The following is a 26,054-nucleotide window of genomic DNA, read 5'->3' as shown; positions in this document are numbered from 1 at the left end:
CCCTCACAAGGCGCTAGACAGCAGGAGGAGCCCAGTCACTTGAAATGTAGCGCTCACGAGGCTCTAGGGGCCAGGAGACAGTTAATGCAGAGCAAGAGCAGCAAGCAGCAGGGCAGCTCACCCAAAAATGAAGCAGCAGTTCCTGGGAACATTCATCCTCCATTACGATGGCGATCCTGCTAGCACGGCAGTCTCCACTCCAGCAGAGTCTCTCAGTGGCCCTGTGGACAGCAGAGGGGTACAGATGGGCACAGGGACCAGCACACAGGCCCTTGCGGCAGTACCTCCTGGCAGAGTGTCCCTTCTCAGTCAAGTCCACAGTCAGTCTGAGCACATGGCATCTCTACTGCTCTACATATACACTCCTCCTCCCACTTACCAGAAAGGGCCGGAAGCTTCTAGAAGGTCCCTGGCAGTTCCAGCCTCAACTGTCACTGTGGGGGGAGTGTAGAGCACCTTGTCACTTCAAACACTAGACCGCCAACCCACCTCAGGCAGGCGGCACAAGCAGACAGAAATGGCGTCCATTTTAAAAGTGACATTTTACAAAGGTGCATTTCTTCAATGGTGGAAATAAAGGTGCGTACACCATTGCACAACATTTATTATTTTCAGTTCAGACACACCATGCCAGTAAAAAGGCTAGGGGGAAAAGCGAAAAATGTTAGGACAATAAGGGCCAAGTCCAACACCATCACACTCATACAAGAGTGAAAATACAGACTTTAAAAATACATTAAAATGATTAATACATGCCGCCCAAGCTATTCTTATAGCATTCGGTGGCAGGCATTAGTGATTTTATTATATATTTAATCATTAAACAACAGCTGTTGTGCTCCTCAAAAAAAAGAAGATAAACAGCGCCACCATGTGGCAGGCTATCATAAGAGCTGGTGTTGACAATAAAGTGCTGGTGCAGAGCACTCGAAACCAGAGGTTCAAATTAAGAACTGCAGCAACTCCCCCAAATCTATTTATCATTGATTTCTGTACATCACAAATGTTTTGTAATAACGATTAATAGACTTGGGGTCAGATGTATCAAGCCTTTTTCCCGTTCGCAAATGGGCCGATTCTCAGAATCGGCCTGTTTGCGAACGGGAAAAAGCCTTTTGGCATGTATGTGCGCCACATGTGCACACATGCATATTTCAGGGGTGCAACAGGGTGTCCTTTTGGCATCCATGAAATTGCATTCACAATTTGCGAGTACATAATGTGTACTCGTAAATTGTGAATGTCTCCCCATTCACTCCTATGGGCCTCTAGGCCCATAGGAATAAATGGGAAGGTATTCCTTAATTGCTTAATTCGCAATTTGGGAATATGTAGGAATCGCAACTATTATTGCAAAACCAACATACATTGCATTTTACGAGTCCTTAATAGCGAATCAGTAAAATTCACCATTAAGGACTCGAAACTGCAATGATGATACATCTGCTCCATGGAGTACCATTCACTCAAGCGCCCGTTATGACTATTATTTTTGTATCATATTTGGTTCGGTTGCCGATGGACATTAGGATTTGTATTTGAGGTGTGAAGAAGTTCCTTATAAATGGTCTACATCCTAGCTTCAAGGAAACTAGAGTAAGGCGCACAACTTGGACCATGTTTGGAAAAGGGAATGCAAGGGAACTGCCGTGAATTTGCAATTATTTACAAAACGTATAATCAACGTGAGTGAAAATGTAAAGGATTTTAACAATTCCCGCACAGGTGCAACATATACACAGAGTATGAAGTGGAATATATTCCAACATTGGTGAAATAAACTCTTAGAAGCCTTAACGATTTAGGACAACATGTTTTTGCAAAACAATTGTGAATGTTTGAACATATTTCCCTGTATACATGAAAAAACGTTACTACCATACATGAGTGAAGTGTGCCCGCCTTATGCATATTCACTATGAGTTGCCATGCAATATCTGCACGGTGCTACCGGCTCATGAAGAAAATATGTGGACAGAATCTTAGGTGAAGAAGTGCACTTCACAATAATGCAGTATGTTGATTCACGTAAAGGATTTCAAAGCTACCATTGAAACTTTCACTGCATAACAACATGCTCTGTTTGTGGGCGAACAATGTTTGATGATGCCTGTATATTATACACTTAAGTGACAAAAATTCTCTAGGAAAAATACATAAGAGGATGATACAAGTAAATACCTTTGTCTAAATAATGTGCCTTCTGAAACTTTTTTTCTATTGAATGGTTATTTGGTGTAGGTTTGAAAGTACCTGGCACAGTGTCCTGGCGACAACCTGCTCCTCACTGTATCATTCTAGCAGATACTGTATGTTTGCCTATGCAGAAGGCTGTGCCAGGAATCTCCTGACAAGTGCTATACATAATTTTGTTGTGTTGAAAACTTCCTCTAAGACAGAGTCCTCGCCAAAGCCCACAACTCCAAGGAACTCTTCACCATCATACATGAATTCGCCAAACCCAACAGCGAAGCAACCAACGTCCCTCCCTCCCTCCCAAGACTTCTGCAACAAACTCAGCTACTTCTTCCACCTCAAGATCAAGACACTCTATGACAACTTTAACTATCAAAGACCTTAGCACTGCCTCAACTCCCACCCCCTACGATGCCTCTCAACAGACCCTTCTCACCTGGACCACTCTCACCACAGAAGACACCTTAAAGACAATGAAGAGCATCCACTGCGCTGCACATCTTTCACAGGGCCGCCACTGCCATTGCACCTGAGCAAAACCGAACAATCAACTTCTCCCTCGACACGGCCACATTCCCCTACAACTGGAAGTGCGCTGAAGTCAACCCCCTCCTGAAGAAGCCCTCATCAGACCCGACGGACCTCAAGAATTCCAGGCCCATCTCACTGCTTCCTTTTGCCGCCAAAGTCATCGAAAAGGCCATCAACACCTAGCACACTTTATTGAAACCAACAGCATCCTAGACACCTCTCAATCTGAATTCTGCAGCAACCACAGCACCGAGACCACCCTCCTCGCCACTACCGATGACATCCCCGCCCTCCTCGACCAAGGCCACATGGCAGCCCTCATCATCCTGGACATATCGGCAGCCTTCGACACCGTCTCCCACCGCACACTAGCAACCAGACTCCACGATGCCAGCATCCAAGGAAAGGCCTTAGACTGGATACGTTCTTTCCTGATTGACTGATTGAGTAACAGAGTAGTAGACTCTGTTGGGTGGTTGGGGTCCACCAAAAGTCTAACTCCTTTTAACTTGTGTTTGGCCATCACCATTATGACCAGGTGATTAATGGCTAACGTTTGGCAGCTGCTGATTCTAGCAACAAGGTAAAGGCCTTTTATCTAAGCCCTAATAGACAGATTGCATACTGGTTCTCCCTGGTAAATCCTTGTTGTATATCATGACTCGGCCCTGTCATTCATCATCATTGTATGCGAAGTATGCATAAGAGTGCTTGGGTACATGTGAGGTGGAGTACCCATGTTTGTTTCCACCCTACATGTATGTAGCCATAGGGTAGTAGGTTGTTCCACAACATTTAGAGGTAGTAGTGCCTGTTGCCTTCTCCTCTCCCTGCATCTTTCCAAGCACTACTCCTTAGACTAGCCCTACACTCTAGAGTACTTTGTGAAGCCTAGTGCAACTGCAAGACTCGAATTATCATCTTCGAGGAAGGATCCTTTTTAAAATTATTCTATTTATTTTCATAGCCTTTAGAGGACTGGGGCCAAAATATTTAACATCATAGTTACCCATTATAGGATGACACGTCCTCTTAGATCCTCGCAAGCCAACCTGCTCAAACCACATAGGTACAGACTTAAAAGCCGATGTGGAAAATCCTTCACAGTTGTGGGCACAAGGGCCTGGAACCAGCTTCCCAGGAAGTTAAGATTCAAGGATTCAGAAAGGATTTTCAAACGGCAGCTTAAGACTTGGCTCTTTGGCAACTCAGACGCCTTGTGCAATTCACTTATTCTTTGAAGCATTGATCCCCCAAGATTGATCAGGATTGACTAAGTGGACATAGTCACATTCATTACTGCTTAGCGCCAGGATGCTCCTTTGGGAGTGGTAGTTTGCGTTCTAAAAATGCAATACTCAGGAGAAGGAAGGATCTTTTGTTGCACTTTGCCTGAATCCAGATCTGTTTTAGAAGGGCAGCCTGTGACCTGGCCAGAGTGATACTGTTCCAATGAATGGCCAAACAGCAAGGCCAATCCTGCAAGGATCTTACGGTGAAAAGGGGCTTCCTGACGCATCGAGTGCTTTGTGCTACCAGCAAGATGTTGCCTAGAATGCAATACACACCTAGAAATGGATGCCATAGAGTCAGAACATTTAAAAAACAATAGACCCTAAGTTCATTGGTCGTCGTCCCCCACCCCACTAACGGTCTGTGGATAACCTTTAATCTGACTGGACAGGCAAATTGGGCTGCCACCCCAGGATTGGATATATGACCTTGTAGCATAAGTGAATATGAACATGAATTCAGTGATCTCTGCACAACACCATAGCTTGTATAGAGGAAAGCATGAACCAGAGACAGAATTCTCAGCTGTCTCCCTTTCAGTGATAAGAACTACATTCACAGTACTGAGGCTGCTGCTGAAGGACGCAGGGGGTGAACTGCCTTGTGTGTAGAGAACATGCCCTGTTCAGCTAGAGCCCAAGCTTACCATTCAGAATCTTTTCCATAGGGCAGTAGGAAAATGCAGAACTTTCTGAGAAAGGGAGGATGCAACTTGGTACTGCCCTACTTCCCCGGCAGAACTCTGCGCTCTTCCAATGCACATTTGGTCACAGTGCCCTTAGCTCGTAGGGTAAAATATGGAGGTCGCTCCCTTGCTTTTAATGCGGCTAAACTGTGGAACAGCCTTTCCGACTCATTGCGATCAGAAAGTAAGGAACTCCCCTTTCGCAAATCATTAAAGACCTGGCTCTTCGAGAACAGCTTATGTGTCCTGTGCCGCACTATAAGCGCTTGGATGCCTAAGGGTAGCAATGAGCTATATAAGTGCTACATTGAATAGAATAGAACTTCTGACTGCTGTACGTTATCCACTGTGAATGACCCTCACCATAGGTGTTCTTCATCCTCCTGCCACTCTATTAGAACTCCTCTGTGTCTGATGATTGTGTGAGGCAATAAAGGCCTCTTGCTAGAGGAGAAAGCAGCATTAGTGGGAGGAGGGGGAGAATGGAAAGGGACCAGCTTTTTTGGAGATATGACCTAAAGTTAACTTGTGGAGACATACAAAATAGGTGTTTATCACAAGGCTCACAGAGAAGAGCTGGGATAAGATTGAATAAAATGAGAACTACCAAATCTGTGCCATGCTGCTTTCCTAAATAAAAACATGAAAGCAGGGAAAGTCTTCTATCACCACACACTGGCTCCAATTCTGAGTCAGGAGGGGTGAAATTACCGCATTGAATTTTGCTACTCCTGAGACAGTGTGGGTAGAGTTTTCCGCAACTGTTTTTCAGGGTGTGGGAAGGACCACGCCCGGTTTGAACAGCCAGTAATTCCAACTGAAAAAATGGAATGAGACTTTGGACGCAGCAGGTGCCAAGCATCATTCCCTGTTTTTTTTTTTTTAGAGCGACGAGCTTACATTGCTCCTTCTGCCAGAAAAAAACCTTCCCCTTCCCTCCTCTACTTTCCTCACCAAGGTGCACACATAAGTATACATTTTGGTAGTAAATATGGGAGGGACAAGTAGCTGGAAAATGTGAATGCTTACTATTAACTGGGAAGGGGTAGGGACATTTATGGATTGGATTATGGAGGGATATGCTAATACAAAAACATGCCCACAAAACAGTAAGGTTAATGCAATTCAGTAACTATACATTACACAAATCCACAGTGGCAGTGACCATCCCACAGGAAAGTACTGGGATAATTATTAAAGTTTATTATTTTTTAAGAAAATTATAAATCATGTTAATGCTTAATATAACAATAAATGAATTTAAAACATGGTTTATTACTCTAAAGCTAATATAAAAATATGGTACAGCAAATTAAATGTGCATGAAATAATTAATCCACATAAATACATTCATTTAATTAATTTATAAATATATGTAAACAATGCAACAATTAAAAAAAATCTCACCCTAACATTTTTTGTATTTAATATGTAGTACATTTTGTAAAAATAATAAAGTAATAACTTAATGATTATATTACATTTTTAAAACACAATATACTGAAATAATTTAACGTATTCAACTTTAGCTGCTAGGAGGTATTATTTTATATCCCTGCCTTCATTGTTTTCTATGGGAGTGTGTTGTGGTATCTGTGAGTGGCCATGTGTGGTGCTTAACTTACTTCAAGGCAGGGTTGGGGTACATTTGAGTCTGTTTTGATACCTTTGGCACTGCAGTAACTTTTAAAGTGTAATTTGGGAAGTTGTTACTGTTTTGTTGGTGTATGTTTTAATTTGTATGCCCCGCCTTAAACTCGTCCTTAAATTTCCCTAAACCTCCTGCCATTTTGTAGTAGGTTTCCCCATTTCTTATCCTTCCTACATTTATTACCAAAAATAGATGCCTATGTGTGTGGAGATAGCCGCCAATCGGGGGGTATCTCTGCACAGAAAAGACAGGCAAGGTATATAACTGTAAGTTTTTGCATTGAATTTTGTGATAGGAGAGTAGCACCTTTGAAGTACTTCTTTATGTACAAAAAAATGCAGTTTGTGAATTGGGCCCATAGTCTAGTAAATTTGTAGAACTTCAAGTTTATTGGCCGAAGTGGCACCACGTTTGGTTAAACGTTGGTTCTGCAAGAAAGCAAAAGGTGCTCTTCCATTCCATGCCAGATTTAGTCAATGGTCCCACCTTCCAAGATTTTTCTGGAAGGCTTCCTCAACCAGTGACACCTTGCCTCTGCATGAGAGGTGAGAAGCAGAGCAGTGCTGTGAAATATACTTCAACGATGGGTGCCTGACTGCTGATTGCTCTTCCTCGTGTTTTCTGGTTGAATTTGGGGAGATGTTTATTTACTCTACACATATTCAGTTCTTTGAGCAGTACATAAATCAAATATTGTACAGCTTCTCTATATGTTCGCACCAATTAGTTTTTAACTATGACCTCGTGCAGTTTTAATATTTCTAATTCTCAATTTAAGCAGGAAGCTGCACTTATGCGCATCCCAAAGCTCTCGAAGCAGAGACGCCCATTTGCCTTTTGGAAGTGCCTCCGGTCATATACCCTTGAAGGTACTAAATATAAATTGCCTTTAGACCGTTTGCTCTGTGGCTCTCCTTACCTCCAGTCAGCGCTTAATTTATATAAGCATAAGTGCTGGGCCCAAAGTTTTGCTCGGAGGCCCGCTGTGGCACTACCGAATGGCAGGGGTGCCAAATACCACCTTAAGTCTTTTTATTCCACCACCAGGCACTCCGTTCACATTTATCTCACTCTGGAAGGTTTCTGCTTTTCTCTTTGTCTCATCTTTCTGACTTTCTCATTATTTTTCTTTCCCCCTTTTGTGTTTTTTTCTCTCTTACTGTGTCAGACTGGTGAGGAAAGATAACTGTTGGTCCCCAAAAATGACTACCTGTGGGCCACACTTGTAACCACCCACTCAACTGTAGCACTAGGGAAATCCAAACTTATTTTATCCCATCCTGGAGCAAGATCACCTGCTAACATATGCATATGAGGACTTCCTTGACTGGGACCCCTCATGCAGAACACAACACATTTGTGTACATACATACATACACATATCATTTGTGTACTATGAACGTGTCCTTCTCCCCAGGGTCAAGCCATAGGACGCACTAGCCCAGTCCAGCAGCACAAAGGGCCCTGCTTCTGAAGTTCTGAGCGAGCGCTGACAGGAAGCCACGTCATTGATCTTGAGCACGCGGCATAGGTGAAGAGCCTGTCAGGTCCTTCCCCCGTCAGTCCTCTCAGGACCCACGCTCATGCCTTAAAAGGCCACCCGCACCGAGGTGCTGGGTTTCTTATCTCCTTCGGATGGCTGTTTCTTTGGAGATAATGTATTTATAGAAGCTCATCTAGCAAACGAATGCCTGTCTAATTACTACATGCGTAGCCTGTGTTATCCAATAAAGCAGTAAGCCCAGCACCACTCCCTGGCTCCTGCTCCCGGCTGGTGGGCAGACGGCGCGAGGCTCCCGGAAGGTAAGTACTGATGCCTGTTTTTCTGTGGTACTTCGTTCACTGCCTGAAGGGCCCCTGAAAGCCTCGCGAGAAAGAGATCACCTTTAGAACAGATGGGAAACGAGCGTTCCCTCTTCGAAGTCACAGCTTTAGTAAATGCACCATTAGTATTTCCAGTATTTCATTTGTGCCGGTGGTTGCAAATGGTGGGCACCGGCTCCCATTATTGGGGACCTGCCCTTGTTTTTCATCATTCAGTTGCTGACAGAGAGCAAGAAAAAGGCACAAAATGAAAAAAGGAGGAGGGAGGCAAAGCAAGAAAACAGTTACAAAGGAAGAAAGCACGGATGTAAAAGAACCTGTGAAAGAGAGATAAAGAGAGGAAAAACGGGCACTAAGACTCACTCAGAAGCCATGCTAGCTAGTCAGCAATTCCAGTTTGGCAGGACTGGCAGTGGGCTCCTAAGAAAAATGTTGGGCCCCTGCAGGTCCCTTTTCACGAATTAAGCACTGGTAAATCAAGCACTGGTCATAGCAACAGCCTTCTGATTTCCGTCCTGAGGTTTTTAGCATTTATTTTGATAATCACGGGTTTACTTTAGCCAACTCCTTCCTACTACCAGAGAAAGCAGACTCTCCATGTCGAAGGTCTAGAATGAATTGCTTCTGTATTGGCCAATGGTAAATTAGAATGCACTTATGGACGGTACGAATGACGCTGCATGTGTAGGGAGAGAGGGATATCATTAGGTCATGGGCAATGGCAAATGTTTGCTTGGATTACAGGTCAGGATATGTGCCTTGCAATCACACGACACATAGTATTTGCGATGTGTGCTTGCCTGTGTTTGCTTGCTATAGCACATTAAACTAGACCTATTCACTTTGCCCGTCTTTTTTTGTTGTTAAGTAGCTCAAATTCTGCTAATGTTCTGACCATTGTTCAAGCTTCTTTAAAGTGAATACCCTTCTGTTTCACCTATTTCTCCATTTTCCTTTCCATTTCTCCCTGTTGGGGCCACTGCTCTCTTTCCTCCGTAGTCTCTGCCCCTGTCCCGCCTCCTTCATTGTGTCATCTGCTTCCTAGCCCAGTGGCAGTAGAGGTAGAAACATGTCTGCCGTGACCTTTTTTATTTTACTCTTTTCAAATACTGTCTTTTTAAATTTTAACAATTCTCACCTTCAATTCGTTTTATTTTGAAAATTGTGGGAAAATGCAGAAAGTTGTGGGTGTTTTTTGCCTGTGGACGTTGGTTTCATTATTGGGCCTGGAATGTCCAGTTTGTCATCTTTTACGCACCGATTGCGCATTTGGCAACTTCACCCTCATTAAGATGATCACCTGTACTATGTGCTAAACAGGGCCTGTATTAGAGACAGGTAGCACTGTCCCTGTTTGCTTCACAGCACACGTTTAAATATATGCGCAGGGCGCAAACAGGGACGCCCTATTACAAATAATGTGCTGCCCACAGGGAATCCGCAAACATGCCGCAGCTCTAGAGTGCAGTGCGTTAGTGTAAGATAGAGCGGCTTTTGGAAGCAAATGGTTTGCCTTTCTATTTGCAGGAAGCAAACCTTCTGCACATCACAGAGGAGACAAAGTGACTGCATCCGCCTACAGGGATATGTCTGGGGGGTCCATGGAACCGTCATTAATCCCTCCAGAGGGGAATCCTCAGGGGTGCACTGAGTGTGCACCACGCGTTTATGGCACACAATTAGTGCACCTCCTGACGGCTTCTTTGCCTCCGTGCCTAGGTCCAGAATATAGCACAGGTACAGAGGCAAAGTGATTCCCTCATTAGCATGGGCCACACCCCTATTCAAATGAGGGAAGGACCTCTCAAGATAGTGCTGGCGCTACAAGTGCACAAGTGCTATCAGTCTTACAAAACGGGCTTCAAATGAGTCTGCAACCCCATCTGTAATACTACAGTGCCCTGACGGCACTGAAAACGGGCACACATGTGTACTGTTTGTAATACAGACCCAGGTCAACCTTTGTCATTTTTGGTTTTCTTCTGCACAGTATAAACCTGTACGCTAAAACCGATAGCAGTAGAATAATGAAACTTGAGGCCTCCCCCCTTGCAAAGTACATAGAGGGCCGCCACTCGCCCCATACCCAGTCAGGAGCTCTCAGGCCGGGGGCCTGCTGCCTGTGCACAGTGCCAGTGGGGACCCCCTGGTGCTAGGCCCCTCCCACACCGCGGAGGCTGCCAGGGCCAATGTTATGTCACTGACTGAGAGCAGACATTTAAGGATCACCCGAAAAATTAAATTTGGCAGATTGACTAGATGGATGAATGATTGCCAGATGGATGGATGCATGGAGAGAGAGGTTCATAGGTGGAAGGGCACGTTTTGAGAATGCATATCACAAACCGCATGAATAGATGGACAGATAGACTGACATGTAGATTGAGATAGATAGATAGATAGATAGATAGATAGATAGATAGATAGATAGATAGATAGATAGATAGATAGATAGATATATAGATAGATAGATAGATAGATAGATAGATAGATAGATAGATAGATAGATAGATAGATAGATAGATAGATAGATAGATAGATAGATTCATTCCTGCTCTATATTTGTTCTCAGATTATCGCAACCTGGGTATGTCCCATGTTGTTTCATATTCTGTTACTGATTTTGCCTCAAAATATCTGACGGCACTTTCATGTGTTTCCTATATACTCTCTGACTTTTGATGCCATTACATGACACCATTGCCTTCTTCCAGTCGGTTTTACTTCATGACTCCTGCTTCAAGGGCAGTGGTTCTTAACCTGGGGTATGAAGAGCACTGGGGGGTCCACGACACGTATTCTCAACTGTTTAGAAAATTACATAATATTAGTAGATTAGTACATGGTATATGCATAAAAAAGCAGAAAGTAAAACTGAAACTATTAAAATGCTGTGTAAATGTGATTTGAAATCAGAGGCTGAAAATTAAGTTATCACTCCCAGCTTCCCTCCTAAAAGACTTCATACCGACGTTAGTGCCTCTATGGACCAGGATTATAAACACCTCTCTGCTTCAAGGATCCATCCCAGATATCCTCAAAGCCGGTCAGGTCTCCCCCATTTTAAAGAAACCATCAGCTGACCCAGCTGACTTAAATAACTATCGCTCCATATCCAACATCCCTACCCTGGCCAAACTACTAGAAAAATGTGTTCACACGCAACTTACCCACCACATTGATCGCTTCAATCTGCTCGTCAAATTCCAATTTGGCTTTCGATCAGGGCACAGTTCCGAATCCGCCATGACCCACATAATAGATGATGCCTTAAAAATACTGGACCAAAACAAAGCATGTTTACTAATCCTACTGGACCTATCCTCCGTCTTCGACACTGTCAAACACGACAGTCTATTAGACCTCCTGAAACATAGAATGGAGCTATCGGGAACGGTTCTCAACTGGTTCACTTCCTCCCCTCAAAACAGAACACAAAGTTTCAAGACCAATCAATCTTTATCCAAACCTACTCCTGACACTTTAGGAGTACCCCAAGGTTCCTCCCTCTCCCCGACACACTTCAACTTGTTCATGGAACCACTCACAAAGCTTCTCAACTCTGCAAAGGTCCAATATCACATGTACGCAGACGACACACAACTCTACATTAAGGTACACTCACTTGAGGACATCAAGTCCCTCAATTCTACGCTACAAAAAACGCAGACATGGCTGGCAAATAACCATTTAAAATCAAACACCCTAAAAACAGAATTCCTCCTAATAGCACCCCCCAACCAAACAACAACCATCATGGAATGGATGAAGCACCTAACAGCACTAGACGGCCAACCGCTCATGATCGATTCTGCCAAATCACTAGGTATAACTCTGGACAACAAGCTAAATATGCAGACGCACATCAGTGCAGCAACAAAAGGAGCAACATTTCAATTGAACACCCTAAGAAGACTGAAACCCTTCATACCCGCAAATGACTATAAGCAGGCAGTCCAAACTCTAGTAATCCCCAGAGTGGAATATGGGAGTGTCGCTCTCTGCGGCCTTCCCAGAACGACAGCCCCACTAAGAGCATTAATCAACGCAGCCGCCAGACTTATCACAGGTTACACAAGAAAATGTCACATGCTTGCCCTTAACTGGCTTCCCTTTGAGGCCAGAATCCATTTGAAAATCGCCTGTATGACACACCAGGCATTGCATCACAAAACACCACAATACCTTGCTGAAAAACTAGTACCATTGGGCGGCAACAGAACTACCAGGAGTTCACATAACCTTCTTTTGAAACCACAACGTTTAAAAAAAAAAAACCTATAGCCACTCCTTCTCAGGAAAGTCCCCTAGGATTTGGAAAGCCTTACCCCCAAATACAAGACAGAACCCTCACGCGGCATCCTTTAATAAAGAAGTTAAATCGATTCTCCTGACAAAATTCACTTGATCTATTGGATGCAGGATTGTATATATGTGCTGTGCTGGAACTGTTACCCTTTGTTTGACCTATTATAAGCATTAATATTTTCGTATGTTGTTGCCTATTTCCCTCTGTCTATTCCCTCTTTTCCTTTATTTGTTGTAAATCGCTCTGATACCCGCAAGGGTCTTTTGATTTTTGTTGACTTTTTTGTTTGTGAGTTAAATAAATTATTTTATATTATTTGAACTTGTTTTCTGTATACTTGTTTCGTTGTTTTCTTGGATTGTATTGAGGTTTCAATCGTGAAAATTGCTTAGGCTCCGATCAAGTGTAGTTCACTTGGTGGTCCCTAGAGGGAGATCGGTCAGCTGGGATGTAATCATTGCACTTTGTGTGGCAATGAAACTCCCGAGCACGATGAAGGAAAGGTGACGGTAACGTCAACGTTTTTTAGTAGCTGGACTGTTGGAATGCTGGGCGGCTCACTGTGAAGTGGGCTGACTGTCAGACTGGCTGGATGGTGATTTTTTACGTAGGTCGGTGGGTTTGGCTGGACTGCTGTGCAGGTCAGCCAGGACTCACGGCCAGGCTGACGACCTCGGTGGAACGGCGGGCCCGAACGGCATGGCTGGAAGGCTAAGTCGACCCCCTGTCTGGCAAACCCCTCCTAGGTCCGACCAGCGCAAGGCTGACCGGCTAATGGCTGACTGCGGATTGGTTACCCGCAGTTCGGCTGGGCTGGTTGGCTGCTGGAGGGAGGGCAGAGCTGGACAGAGCGGGGAGGCTGAAAAGATAAGCCATGCCTAGTACCCCCTGGGCTAGTACGCCGAGCGAGTTGGCCGGGACGGGAGGCTAGGCTGGCCGGTGTGGCAGACTGGCTCGACCAGCCGACTGAGGGCTAGACGGGTAGATCCGAGAAAAAAAACCAAAAAAAAAAAACCTGTCTTGCCCACCTCATGTTTTTTTTAAAAATCGTAATTAAAATACATACAAACGGATATGCACAGAGGGGCATTTGGTCAGCTCTTTACACACATTGATTTGTTCATATGTTAGTCATAATTTGCCCCCAACCCCACACCCAGTTTATGGAGTCTACGTATGACGTCCACTTCAGCCATCGGCTCTCTTCACAGTAAGCATCAGCATTTTGTTTTTGAACATTTGCACATACTCCTCAAAAAGAAGTGTACTTCAGTGTCAAGGTTAATAGGCCAATATCTGCCTTTATTTCTGCTTTATTCAATTAAATGTATGGCATTTGTAAAGCTCACAGCAATCTCCGAGGAGGTGTCACAGCGTAAAATTTAATTTCATGTTTTTTATATATTTTTGCAGTGAGTCATTTTACTTACTTTATTTCATGCATATAGAAGCCACCTACAGACTGAGAGATTTTTACTTTTTATTTTCACACTTCCAATCTGTTTAGCATATATTTCAAAACACACCAGGCTTGTCAATGCCAAGAGAAATGGTGTTGCATTACATGATTAATTGTGTACCCATTTTAAGTTGTCGGTCACATTATTGTGTTCGAAATGTCAACCTACATATATATCTTGACCTTAAAATTGAATACCAAAATATTGTCAAGCTAAGTACGTATTTACTGTTATCAACTCCACCATGATGATAGTTTGGGATGTATAAGGTGGAATTAAGACCGCGCAGCCTGGGTGCTTGGCTAACTGCATTTGGCATTGATGGCAGTAGTTATCGCAGAAAGAGGTTGCACATATTAATTCATTTTGTATTTATTTATTCATTTTACAACTTACATACTGAAAAGGGCACTGAACAATATGACATTAAGAGGGAGAAGACAAGCCAAACATCGACATGTCCCAAATTTTAGTAGTTGGTCACCCGGAAAAAAAATCTGTCGCGCCGCCCATTCTTCGCTGTGATATCCTAGGTATGGTAAGGAGCAAAGTATCAACAGATTTGAGCATTTTCTTTAGGCTGTGCAGCTGTACCAAATTTTGGAGACAGACAGGTCTTGCCTAATTCACATCATATTAGGTAAGGTCCTGGGTCTTAAACAGCACCCTCCCAAAGCTAGGGAGACAAAGCGTTGCATGGATTTCGCACTCATCATAAATGTCACTGCAGTTATAATACAAGACGGGCTGCGCCATTTTGGACTGCCGGAAGTAGGCGCATGGAGTACTTAGGGAACCTGAAATAAAGGGAAATGCAGTAATCAAATCTTGGAGTATTTACTGCCTGAACAACTGAGGCACCTAATGATAAAACAGACAGGATGGTATCTTGCATGGAAAATTTATAAATATATATTTTTCCGAAGCCGATGGACAAAACAGTAAGAAAATAAGAGCCGTAGCTGGTGCAGTGTGCAAAACAGCAAAGGTTTGGTGCATGAGCCAAACCCGGAACTACTTGACCTCAGGGCAATGTAGAGGATAACATTCTGCCATTTTGTAAATTTGATGATACATTCATGTATTCCTGGAGGCAATATGTGCTTGTAACCAGTCGTATTTTCCTGCACACGATGGCAGTCTTGTGGAAGATTTTCTGGCACATAGTTGGCAATCAACAAACTCTTACAAAAGGTAGTTAAATAACATCCTTCTAATCGGGTGCCAAGCACTTGAACGAACCCGTCCCATTTGGGGGATCAGAAATCACATTTATGAGAAAACAGATTGAGACACCTTTCCATATAGAAATGCCCTGGGCTTGAATGTCGGCCTGGATTTCCCGTTTTAAGATTCACGTCCGAACGATGGCTATTTGAAACCAAATATTTGGCATTATTATGCGTTGGCACACAATATTCAAATCAGCTCAACTTGTTCCCAGGACAAAATTTGCCACTTCGGATAATAATCGCCCTTTGCTATTTCTGGGCCTCCTTCCAACAGGAGCCTGCTACCGCATGCCTGGTGTTTGTTCAAATGGGAGCGACCTGCAGAGGCCTCGAGACGCCTCGAGACGCATACCTTTGCTGGCAGCCGAAGTGCATTCTTCGTGGTGAGGAGAAAGGCTGCTGTTAAAACCAGGAAGCGCCGAAACGCAGTAAAACTTTTTTTTTAAAAAGGTAGAGGAGGAGGAAAATGACCCTGAAAACGATTAGAAGGAAGTTTTGAGTTGCGTTGTAAAAACTGGAGTGAGACCAGCGCCTAATTGTGGTAAACCACTGACCAGCCGCAATCTCCCATTGGCTTGCAGACAGATTGCAGCATTGTGTAAGTGAGACACCCATGGGCACCGTATTGTTGAAATAAGAGCTGTGAAGTTAATTTTTCTGTGTTCATGGCGGTAGGCGATGAGAAAAATAGAGACTTTATTAGTAGTTTTTTTTTTGTGTGTGGATATTTTAAACCTGCTATATCAAAAATGAACTGGAAGGGTGTGTTCAGTAAGTTGTAGCATTACATGATGTACCTGAATTATCATGAATTATAGATTTTGTACTATGTCCAACCCCTTTCCAAAATAATCAATCCTATCTCATACATGCCAACATTTTAGAAGAGGAAAGTGGGAGATTTTAAAACACATAATGCCCATTGCCTTCTATTGAGGCCTGAATCGGGTCTATTGTCATGTATGGGACTTGCAAGTGCATTGCTTCAAGGTCGTGTATCAGAAATGCAAATATACATTTTTTTCTTACCTGTCAGGAACACGGAGATAGCATTATAGCAGGCACAGAGAGCATAGCAAAAATGGTGTGCACTGGCCTGCGGCAGCAGGTTGCTGGCAGCGCGTACTCCGAGTCACACAAGACCCGTACCTGTCGGCAGAAGCCCGTCGAAGAATCAGGTTTTAATGCAGTGGTAAAGTGCACAGAGTTCAAATACCAGCAAAAAAGAGGTCAGAAAAGTAGAGGAGGAAGGCAAAAGGTTGGGGGGAAGACCACCCTAAGGCTGTCAGGTCTAATAGAGGGAAAAAAATCCTACTGTGAGAGCACATTTAGCGCACACGAGCAGACGCTTGTTCTCACTATTCATGTTTGCTTCATTTAGCTCTATTTTTAGCGCAGAATGCATCCTCGCATCCATTTTGGGTGTGAGGGTGAATTTTGCACTCAAAAATTGTTTTAAATGCCAGGATTAAGTTTGGGAAAAATCGTACCCGAGAGCACATTTAGTGCTATTTCAAAGTGCAAAATTTATTTTTGTGCCCATTTTTGAAACAAGGAGGTATTATGGGCTAGGAAAATAGTGCTAAATGTTGGGAGTAAGTTGGGGGAAAATCCTACCCCAAGAGCACATTATGAGAGTACGGGCTGCTGCTCATGCTTGCTTTTTGTATTTAGCACTATTTTTTAATGCAAAAATGCATTCTTGCGTTCCTGTTGGACGTGATGTGGTATTTCTACGCTAAGAAATCGTGCTAAACGCAGAATTACTCTTCTTGCGTAATTATGTGTAATCTCGCAGAATTCTTATGTAATTCGGCATGAGTACCCTTGAATGAATTGGCCCCCACCCATAGTGATCAGATGCTTGTTTCTGGTGCTTGGCAATTGAGCGGCTAGCTTAAACTGCTTGCTTAGTTTTCTAACAAACCCCCTACACTGCAAATCTGTAAAAGAGTGCGCCAGTTATCTATTAAAATAATTATCTCCTAACCTATGTAAGGATAAAACTGGTTTTATGTGTTTGCAAGATTCTGCAGTAGCTTTGTTTCTTGCAGCTAACAGCTGAGCGCAGGACGAACCAAGAAATCATACCTGCCGAGGGAGCACCTTTGCCAGGTAGCCATTGTATCTTGTCCAGGCCCTCCACAGATAAAATCTTTTTCAGTTAATACATTTAGAAATTGGAGTAAAAATTCAATAACTTCCGTTTTAATGCTTCAGTTGCAATAAGATTTTCGGATACTGCTGCTTGGACACCAGTTGAAAGGTTGAAGGGGAAAATATGTTTTTTCCTATTTACTCAGGCATATAGGAAAACAGCCTGCTCCAACTGGTCTTGCTCATTATTTTTCCAGGTTGATGTGGACCCTCGCCTTCATGTGGGTCCCCAAGAGGTCAGCTATCCTAACTATGAGATAAGCCCTAAGAGTCAAAGCTTCGTAGGAAAGAAAGAACAGTCATCCACCCTTTCCCATCCATACAAGAATTATTTAACATAAATCTTCTAAATGTCTTCTCCAATCCAGGCAGCACTCAGAGAGGTGAGTAGTGCAACAGTTTTTATAAGCTTTGTCCATTAGAGATTGGATGAATTCCCATCACAATTAATATCAAAATTCCCACAGAATCTCTACCTATTTTTCTCAATGCTAGTGATCCATTTGATGTGACTGATAGCAGGATCTATGCAGCAAAGCCATATATTGCAACTTTCCAAGTTTTAAAAAGGGACCATTATCTAAGATTATCTCTCCCTCACACTTAGCTGTACACAGAGCTCACCCCACCCAGCCCCTTCATCATCAAAGAGAAACACAAGGAAAAACGTTCACTGATTAGCAAAGAAAGAGCCTAGTCACATTAAATCATTCTATCTGTTCCAAAATACTCTTTCATGAGGCACGTTTCACCAGTATTGCTTCATCTTCTGCCTATCACTATCAGATAAGCTAGTATTGCCCAGTTTCAGGTTCCAAGAGTGAGTCAGTCAAGGTGGGGTGGCACTTTGTTTTCATTGTGTGGCATGTTTTTGAAAACTGAAGAAGGCTCCCAGCAGTTTTTTAAGTTTTAAAGAATTTTATTTGATAACAAAAGAAGCTTTGATACAATGATGAAAACATATTTCATAAAGATAAATAATATCATTTAAGCTTATGGGGAGAAGGAAAAGAAAGAAGGCATAGGGGGACAGAAAGATGGAAAAAAGGGGGAAGGGAGGAGGTAGGGTAAGATCCAATTAGGGTATCGTAAGCAAAAGACAATAGATATGCATAAAATATCCCACTACATCAAAATCTATAACCATAGGATAAAAATATTAAAAGCAACAATAGATAGAATTCATGGAGGTTTGGATACTTCCTCAGAATAGGGGTTATGTGCAGATGGTAACATGGCTGACGCATCTAAGAACTCAGTAATAGGTAACCAAAGCATATCTCATTTAATAGCAAGTGTGATTGGGTGTACATAAACTCTATCTAATCTGTGGTTGTAGCAAACACCATACCACCATGCTTGAAAAGACACAGCAGAAGCGTCTTTCCATGACTTAGTGATTTGCTGAAACGCAACAGCTATAAGTAAACCAATAATACGAATATCCGTGCTATGGGAGGACCACACTGCAGAGATGCTGCATAGGAAAATATGGGAGCGTGAGAAAGGAATTTGAGTGTGAAAAATAGAGTTAATTTGGTGCCAAACTCGGGTCCAAAAAGTTTGAATGGTTGGGCACTCAAATAACATATGTTTGAGATCTGTGGAATGGGCAGTACAGGACCAACATGTAGAGGAGACAGCAGGGTCAATAGTATGCAATTTAGCTGGCGTGATGAGAAGTCTATTATAGATAAGAAACAAAGTTTGTGTACTATTGGCTGCTCTAGAGGACTTCCTTATTTTAGACCAGATCTTATTCCATTCTGAGATTGGAAAAGATTCCCCCAAATCAGATTCCCAATTACTTTCCACCTGTGATTTATCACGGGTAATAGGGGTGTCCATTAGGTTCTTATAAATTAAAGGTGCGGAGGGAGAGTTACATAAAAACGATTTTGTGATAGGAGGTGGAGCGGCGAGTATGTGATCAGATAATAACGTGTCATAAGAAGTTTGAGCAACTGCAATCAGTGACATATATTTGCATTCGTATGAAGCAGGAAGCGAAAAGCGGGATTGCATTGTGGAAAAAGGAAGACAAACACCATCTTGAAAACGTTGATGAGTCCATTTAAGGCCATGAGATAACCAATCTTTGCAGAAAATAAACTTATTATTAATTTTGATTATACCAAATTGGTAAATGTAAGAATTGTGTGCGAGCGTCTTGAATCGAAGAAAAGAGTGGATGAAAAATAGTACAAGTGTTTTTTAAGAATAGGAAAGGATAGTGAGATAGGAGTATGGGAAAGAGAAACATATTCTTCAAAACAAAAAGGGTGAAAAGAGCATTTTTCAATATCTACCCACAGAGGGTAAAGCTTAGAGTCAGTAGCATTGTCAGATAGTAGAAAAGATGACTGTTTAAGAAAAAATGCAGTATGATAGGAGTGAAAATCAGGAAAATTTACTCCACCCATGTGTTTTTTGAGTTTGCAAAGAGACATTCTAGCTGTTTTGTTCTGCCATCACAATTTCAAGAATAATATACATGTTTTTATAAAAGATTTTAGGAATATTAATTGGAAAGTTGGATAAATAAAACAGTATTACCGGCACCAGCATCATTTTTATAGAGTCGAGTCTACCCCACCAGGACAAAAACAATGGGTGCCAACGTGACGTGGAAGAAGTTAAAAGTGATAGTTATTCTTTAAAGTTTAAAACAACCGTATCTTTGATAGAGGGATTAAACCATAGCGAAAGGTATTTAATTTTAACTGGATTCCAGTGAAAGGTAGAAGATGAAAAGTCAGCATGAAAGCAAAATTTGTTTAACAGAATTATTTCGCACTTGTCAACATTTAGTTTGTAACCTGAAACACGAGTGAAATTGTTTACCTCTGAGAGAAATGCTGGCAAGGAAGTTTGTGGATTGGAAATAAATAAGAGGATGTCATCAGCAAAGACTCAGAGCTTTAACTGATTGATACCATAGGAAAAACCTGTAATGTTTGTATTCGATCGAATTTTTATTAAAAAAGGTTCTAGGGCAAGGATAAATAAAAGTGGAGAAAGTGGGCAGCCTTGTCGAACTCCTCTATGAAGAGGAAAAGAAGGAGATGCAAGTCCATTAGCTAGAATGAAAGACCGAGGAGCGGAATAAAGCAGAGAAACATAATTGATGAATTTTGGGCCAAAACCGAACCAAGCAAGTGTTGAAGAGATAAAGGACGAATTGACCCTATCAAAGGCTTTTTCAGCGTCTAATGAAATTGCTGATAACGATTTTTTATATGATTTGGATTTACTCAAAACGTTAAAAAATAATCGGGTATTATCGGATAAGTGTCTTCCCTTAATGAAACCACATTGTTCTTTGCCAATCAAGTGGGGCAGAAAACAGACTAAACGAAGGTCAAGAATTTTCGCAAATATTTTATAATCTAAATTTATTAAAGAAATGGGTCTGTAATTTTTACATAGTGTGTGATCTTTGTTATCTTTAGGGAGAAGACAAATTAAAGCATCCTGAAAAGATCCTCCCGTTTGCTGAGTAGAGGTAAAGAATGAAAATAATTGGTGCCGTTTGGGAATAAGAAGTTGGGAAAAAACATCTGGTCCTGGGGTTTTTCCTTTTTTAATAGACTGAATAGCGGTAAGAATGTCAGAAGGTTGAATATCAGCCTCCAAAGAGGAGAAATCTACACCAGGAGAAGAAGGTGGAGAAATAGAGGATACATATTGAGTAATATCAGATTGTAGAGAAGGAGATTCAGGAGTATAAAGGTTTTGGTAAAAAATGTTAAATTCTAAAAGTATGTCCTCATACTTATGAACCATGGTATTAGTTGAAGCTAAAATTGATTTAATTTTGGTGCGTTTATTTTTTTATTTTAAGATAATTGGCAAGAAGATTACCAGCTTTGTTTTGAGCACTATAATACTTAGCACTAGACTTAAGTAAATATAAATTAGCGCGATTCAGTTGAAAGTTTATTAAAAGCAAATTTGGCCTTAATAAGTTCATTCAAATCAAAAGGAGCTTGCGTAGAGTAAAAGGAGTGTTCCAACTGTTTAATACGTGAATTAAGTAATTGTATGGTTTGAGAGGAAGATTTCCGCTTCTGGGCAACAAATGAAATAATGAAGTCTCTAGAGGCAGCTTTAAACGTGCCCCAAATAAGTTGAGGGGAAGTGTGAGGAGACGTATTTTCGTTAAAAAAGGTGTCAGCAAATTTCGGAAATGCAGGTGTGAATTTAGGATCCAAGAGAAGGGAATTATTGAATCTCCATCTCCCAGTTCCTTCAATGGGGGAAAGTAAGTCTAGAACTAAGGATGCAGGGGCATGGTCTGAAATTAAGATATATCCTATGTCAGAATGGGAAAGATGTTGGGTAAGGGCTTTAGAGATAAATAAGTAATCTATACGTGATTGAGAGGAATGGACCGGAGAAAAATAAGTATATTCTTGGAGAGTGGGGTGACATAATCTCCAAGCATCCACAAGGGATCTCTGAGTTATGGTAGAAGTAAATTGAGTGTGAATAGGAGAAGGAATACGTTTGGAATTAGAATGTCAATCAATAAAAGGATCAACAACCATATTACAATCTCCACCTAGGATTAGATAGTCATCTGTATATGTCATCAATTTGGAAAATATTTGGGGCCAAAAGAGCTTGTCAGGAGAAGTGGGTGCATATAAATTAAGAATAGTCAAAGGCATTTTATTAATGAGTAAGGAAACAGAAACCCATCTACCATCAGAGTCTGTATCTTGATGTATAAGTTGGACATCTAAACGTTTATGACAAAGAATAGCTACACCATTCCGTTTCCCAGAACCTGGGTATGCAAAAGCATGACCCACCCATTGACGTTGAAGTTTAGCTATCTCTTTACTTGTCACATGAATTTCCTGCAATAAAACGATATCAACTTTCAGCCCAGCAATATGTGATAAAACCCGTTGTCGTTTTATGGGAGATCCTAAACCTTTAACATTCCAAGATATAACTTTTAACAACATCTCAAGATATAAACAATTAAAGAGCTTGATATGAAAAAACTGCAATTTAGCAGAACACAATAATGCAATATGAGTAACTTTCCCCAATAAGAGTAATCCAATAGAGTAAGAGCATAGATAAAAGAGGATATAAGTAGGAAATTAGCAACAAAGGACCGAGTACCAAGTAATAGTTTAAAAGAAAAAAGGGGAGACCAGGAAAAAGAAAGGGAAAGGAGAGAGGAATAGAAACGAAAAGATATAGAAAGATGAAGAAGCGAGCCAGGAAAGAGAAAATATGATAGAGGAACTATTTTGAGAGAAAAAAACCATACAGTACAGAGAAAAAATAAAAAAGACAAAAGAACATACCACAAACAAATAATGAACATGAGGGTGGTGGAGCCACATAAGGAAGACGGCACAATCAGACGGGAAGCCCAGGGTGGAGACGGGAAAGGGATACACCATCCAGATGGAAAAGGGACCACAAATCGGAAAAACCACGACAATCTGCACCTGATAGTGAAAAAGAAAAAGGTCATAAAAGTAACAACAAAGCACCAATAAACAAATTACTTAAAAGTAAAAAGTACATATTAACAAACAACAAGAGGCAGAACAAGGGTACAATAGAAGAGAACAATATAAATAGAATATAGATACCAAACAACAAAGAAACAATCAAACCATCGATGAACGAGAGACATCCATGTTTTCTTTGCAGTTATCCAGGAAATGTTGTAGGCGAGCAGGATCTTCATAAGAGGTGGTTTTATTGTTGTAAGTCACTTTCATAAGGCAAGGATGGAACAAGCCATATCTAGCATTCAGATTACGAAGAGCAGGTCGCATGGCCAAAAAGCTTTTCCTTCTGTCAGCTTTGGTATAGTCTTGAGCAAAAAAGAGACTGAAGCCTTGCCAGGAGATGTTCTTTTTCTGTCTGGCAGCATGTAGGACCTTAAGCAAATCGGTGTATTCCCAAAAATATAGAATAACACCTCTTGGTTTGGTGGAGGAGGAAGATGATCGCAGGTTTTGACCCAAGCGGTGAGCTCTCTGAATATTCAACTTTGGAGTGTCAGGAAAACCCAAAAGACGTGGAGAAAGGATTGAAAAAAGAAAAGAGGCTCTGAGCCTTCCAGACCTTCCGCAAGACCATAAATGTGTAAATTGCTACGTCGGTTACGATTTTCCAAATGTTCTACTTGCTGCTTGAGGTGAGAAATTTCCAGTTGCATAGAAGGCATTTGATTGGTGATAGCCTGAACAGAGTCAACTCGTTTCTCCAAGTGATGAATATTTTGTTCTATATGAGACAATTTGTCTTCGAAACTTTGGATACGGATGTTAGTTTCCTCCATGTAAGGCTTAAGAGCACGTAATTCTTCAAGAATGAGTTCCATAGAGGTTGGTGTTGGAGACATGGAAGGAGAAGGTGGGTCTTTCTTGACACGCTTGCCTGACACAGTCGATGAAGGAGGCGTCTTTTTTGATGATGATTTAGAGGCAGTATGAAGCATAGTAGACAACGCACCACCAGAGGCAGAATGACCAGAGTCCAAGTCCTCCATATTTTCCTGTCGGATACTAAAATGATTATAGTCCTCTAAAACAGAACAGTCAAAAGGAGGACTAGTACTTTGGGTAGAGTGAGCAGCTGCCATGACGAATGCAGCATCAGGAAAGCCCTTATGAAGTAAAAGATGTGCTCAGTGAACACTGTTTAGTAGAGTCAAAAAGTGTCTCAGGAAACAAGTACTGCGAAAAGCTTTGGGTTTTCAACATTAGTCTTCATCAGAGAGCATAAATGATGAAAAATAGGCAAAACATGACTAAAATGAAGAATGCAGCATGGGGAAAGAATCGGGGCGAAAAAACAGGAAACAAAATGGCGGACGCAGTTAATGAGCCACAGGCAAACGGATAGAAAAATATTTAAAACGCTCACCCCAGACACAACTAAACATTGCAATGAGCACAGCAGCAGTCCATAGCAGTCACCAGTGGTTATAAATGATGGTGATAGGGCAAAACATGCCTAATTATAGAATGCAGCATGAGGGAAGTGTCCGAGCGGTGAAAGCATGAAAAACAAAATGGCGGCCACAAATAATGATGCGCGGCCGAGCGGAACGAAAAAAGCACAATTTTAGATTTTATGGCCCGGGAAGAAAGAAAACCACCAGGAGGAGATCCGTCTCCCGGCGCCGCCAGGGAGCTCTACACAGAGGTGGACATCTTCACAGGCACCAAAGCCACACCCCTCCCTGCAGTTTAGATGTCAGAAACACGTTTGTTTCAGCAAGTCTAGAAGAACATTTAGAATTACTTTGTCATCTGATTCAGCTCTTAGTGCCAGAAATACTCTGGTGGTGAAAGTGCACTTTACAAGATAAAAACCATCAGCATTGTCATTTGACAACCCTGAACTTGCTTCCCCATGAAGGAAATCTCTAGATTGTCAGTGGGACCCCACAGCTTTAAAGGGTTTCACTGTGACTGCGTCCTTTTCATGCCAGATGACACAACAGAAGGCAGAAAGCTCTGCTCGAGGACCTGCCACTATGAAGTGTTAAACGTCTGCTAACAGAACAGAAGGCAATGTTAAGATAAACTGTCAGTCCTTTTATTGAGCCTTTGATCAGTGATATTCTAATTTTGACAGATGGCTGTTAAATATGAGGGAACTGAAGCTCAATAAGTCTGGATTTCTGGGACAGCTTTAGATCTGCTGTAGGTCTGCACCTCTTAACACCTTTCCTGGATGGGAAGAACGTGAAAGAGAAGCCAATTACTGCTGTTCGATGGGAGACCACCCAGCCAGAACCTGCCAGACTCTAGGTTTACAGTAGTTTATGAAAAGGCATTAAATAACATCCTTGCCAAAAGTCATTCTTGTGACATATTAAATAAAAAATAATGTCTGCTAACTAGTTATGTGTTGCAAGAATGGGGCTTCCAGCTTCTTAAAAGACAAACAGTAAAAAGCAGAATTTTAAAATTGTGTAATGTTTCCAATAGGTAAAGCTCTGCAAGTTATTTGGTAACATAATCTTTTGACCTTGGTAGTGCTTTCCCATTGAATGTTTTATAACACAGCTGGACCATGAAGCTGTAATGCACATACTGCACAAATCCAGTGGACTTGCATGATGCCAATTTTACTACTAACATGACAAAAATCTGTTCAGATTCCAAACTCACTCTCAAGCCTGGCATGTAGTACTAAGTGACTGCTGCTCAGCTCACGTGCTGTTATTGCTATACATATGGGTGGAGAAAGCCTCACCTTTGGCCGCCATGGCGTATTTGAGTTAAAATGCCACATGAAAGTTTGTGGGCACATATGCCGACCCATAGATACGTAAAAAAATTCTAGTTAGTTTTGCCAAAACAGTTGTCATGTTTAAGGAAACGCACATGTACTGAGCTGTTGTTTGACAGCCATTTACTCCACAGAGGTTAGAAATACCAGCTATCCAGGTTCATATAAATTCAAATAAAATTCTTGGTGACACACAGAAGATGGAGTGTCCTACAGTGTAAAATCCTTCATGGCGAACTATTTCTGAGTGAGATAGGCATCTGGAGTGCTTACTTTTCAGTGTTATTTACAGCGATTACGAAAGGAGCACCCATTCCACCTACATGGACAGGGGCCAAAATCATCTCCATTTTTAAAAGGGGTTCCCGTAACTTGCCTGCAAACTATAGACCAATAGGTCTTATAGATAGCACCCAAAAGCTATTTAGTAAGG

General features: G+C 41.8%; 1 protein-coding gene across 2 annotated transcripts in view; it reads left to right on the top strand.

Moving 5' to 3' along the window:
* The first annotated feature begins 8,014 nt into the window (after nucleotides 1-8,014).
* The window catches only part of FHL2 (four and a half LIM domains 2), a 338,242-nt gene continuing 320,202 nt past the window's right edge, over nucleotides 8,015-26,054 (top strand). Inside the window, exon 1 of one of the 2 annotated variants that reach the window (XM_085622611.1) lies at nucleotides 8,015-8,159. The gene's annotated coding sequence lies outside the window, so the exon portion shown is untranslated. The remainder of the gene's footprint in view (nucleotides 8,160-26,054) is intronic. The other variant, XM_085622612.1, reaches the window with a different exon arrangement.

Source organism: Triturus cristatus, chromosome 8, assembly GCF_964204655.1.
Source record: "Triturus cristatus chromosome 8, aTriCri1.1, whole genome shotgun sequence".
NCBI lineage: Eukaryota > Metazoa > Chordata > Amphibia > Caudata > Salamandridae > Triturus > Triturus cristatus.
This window is presented reverse-complemented; position numbering and strand designations above follow the sequence as displayed.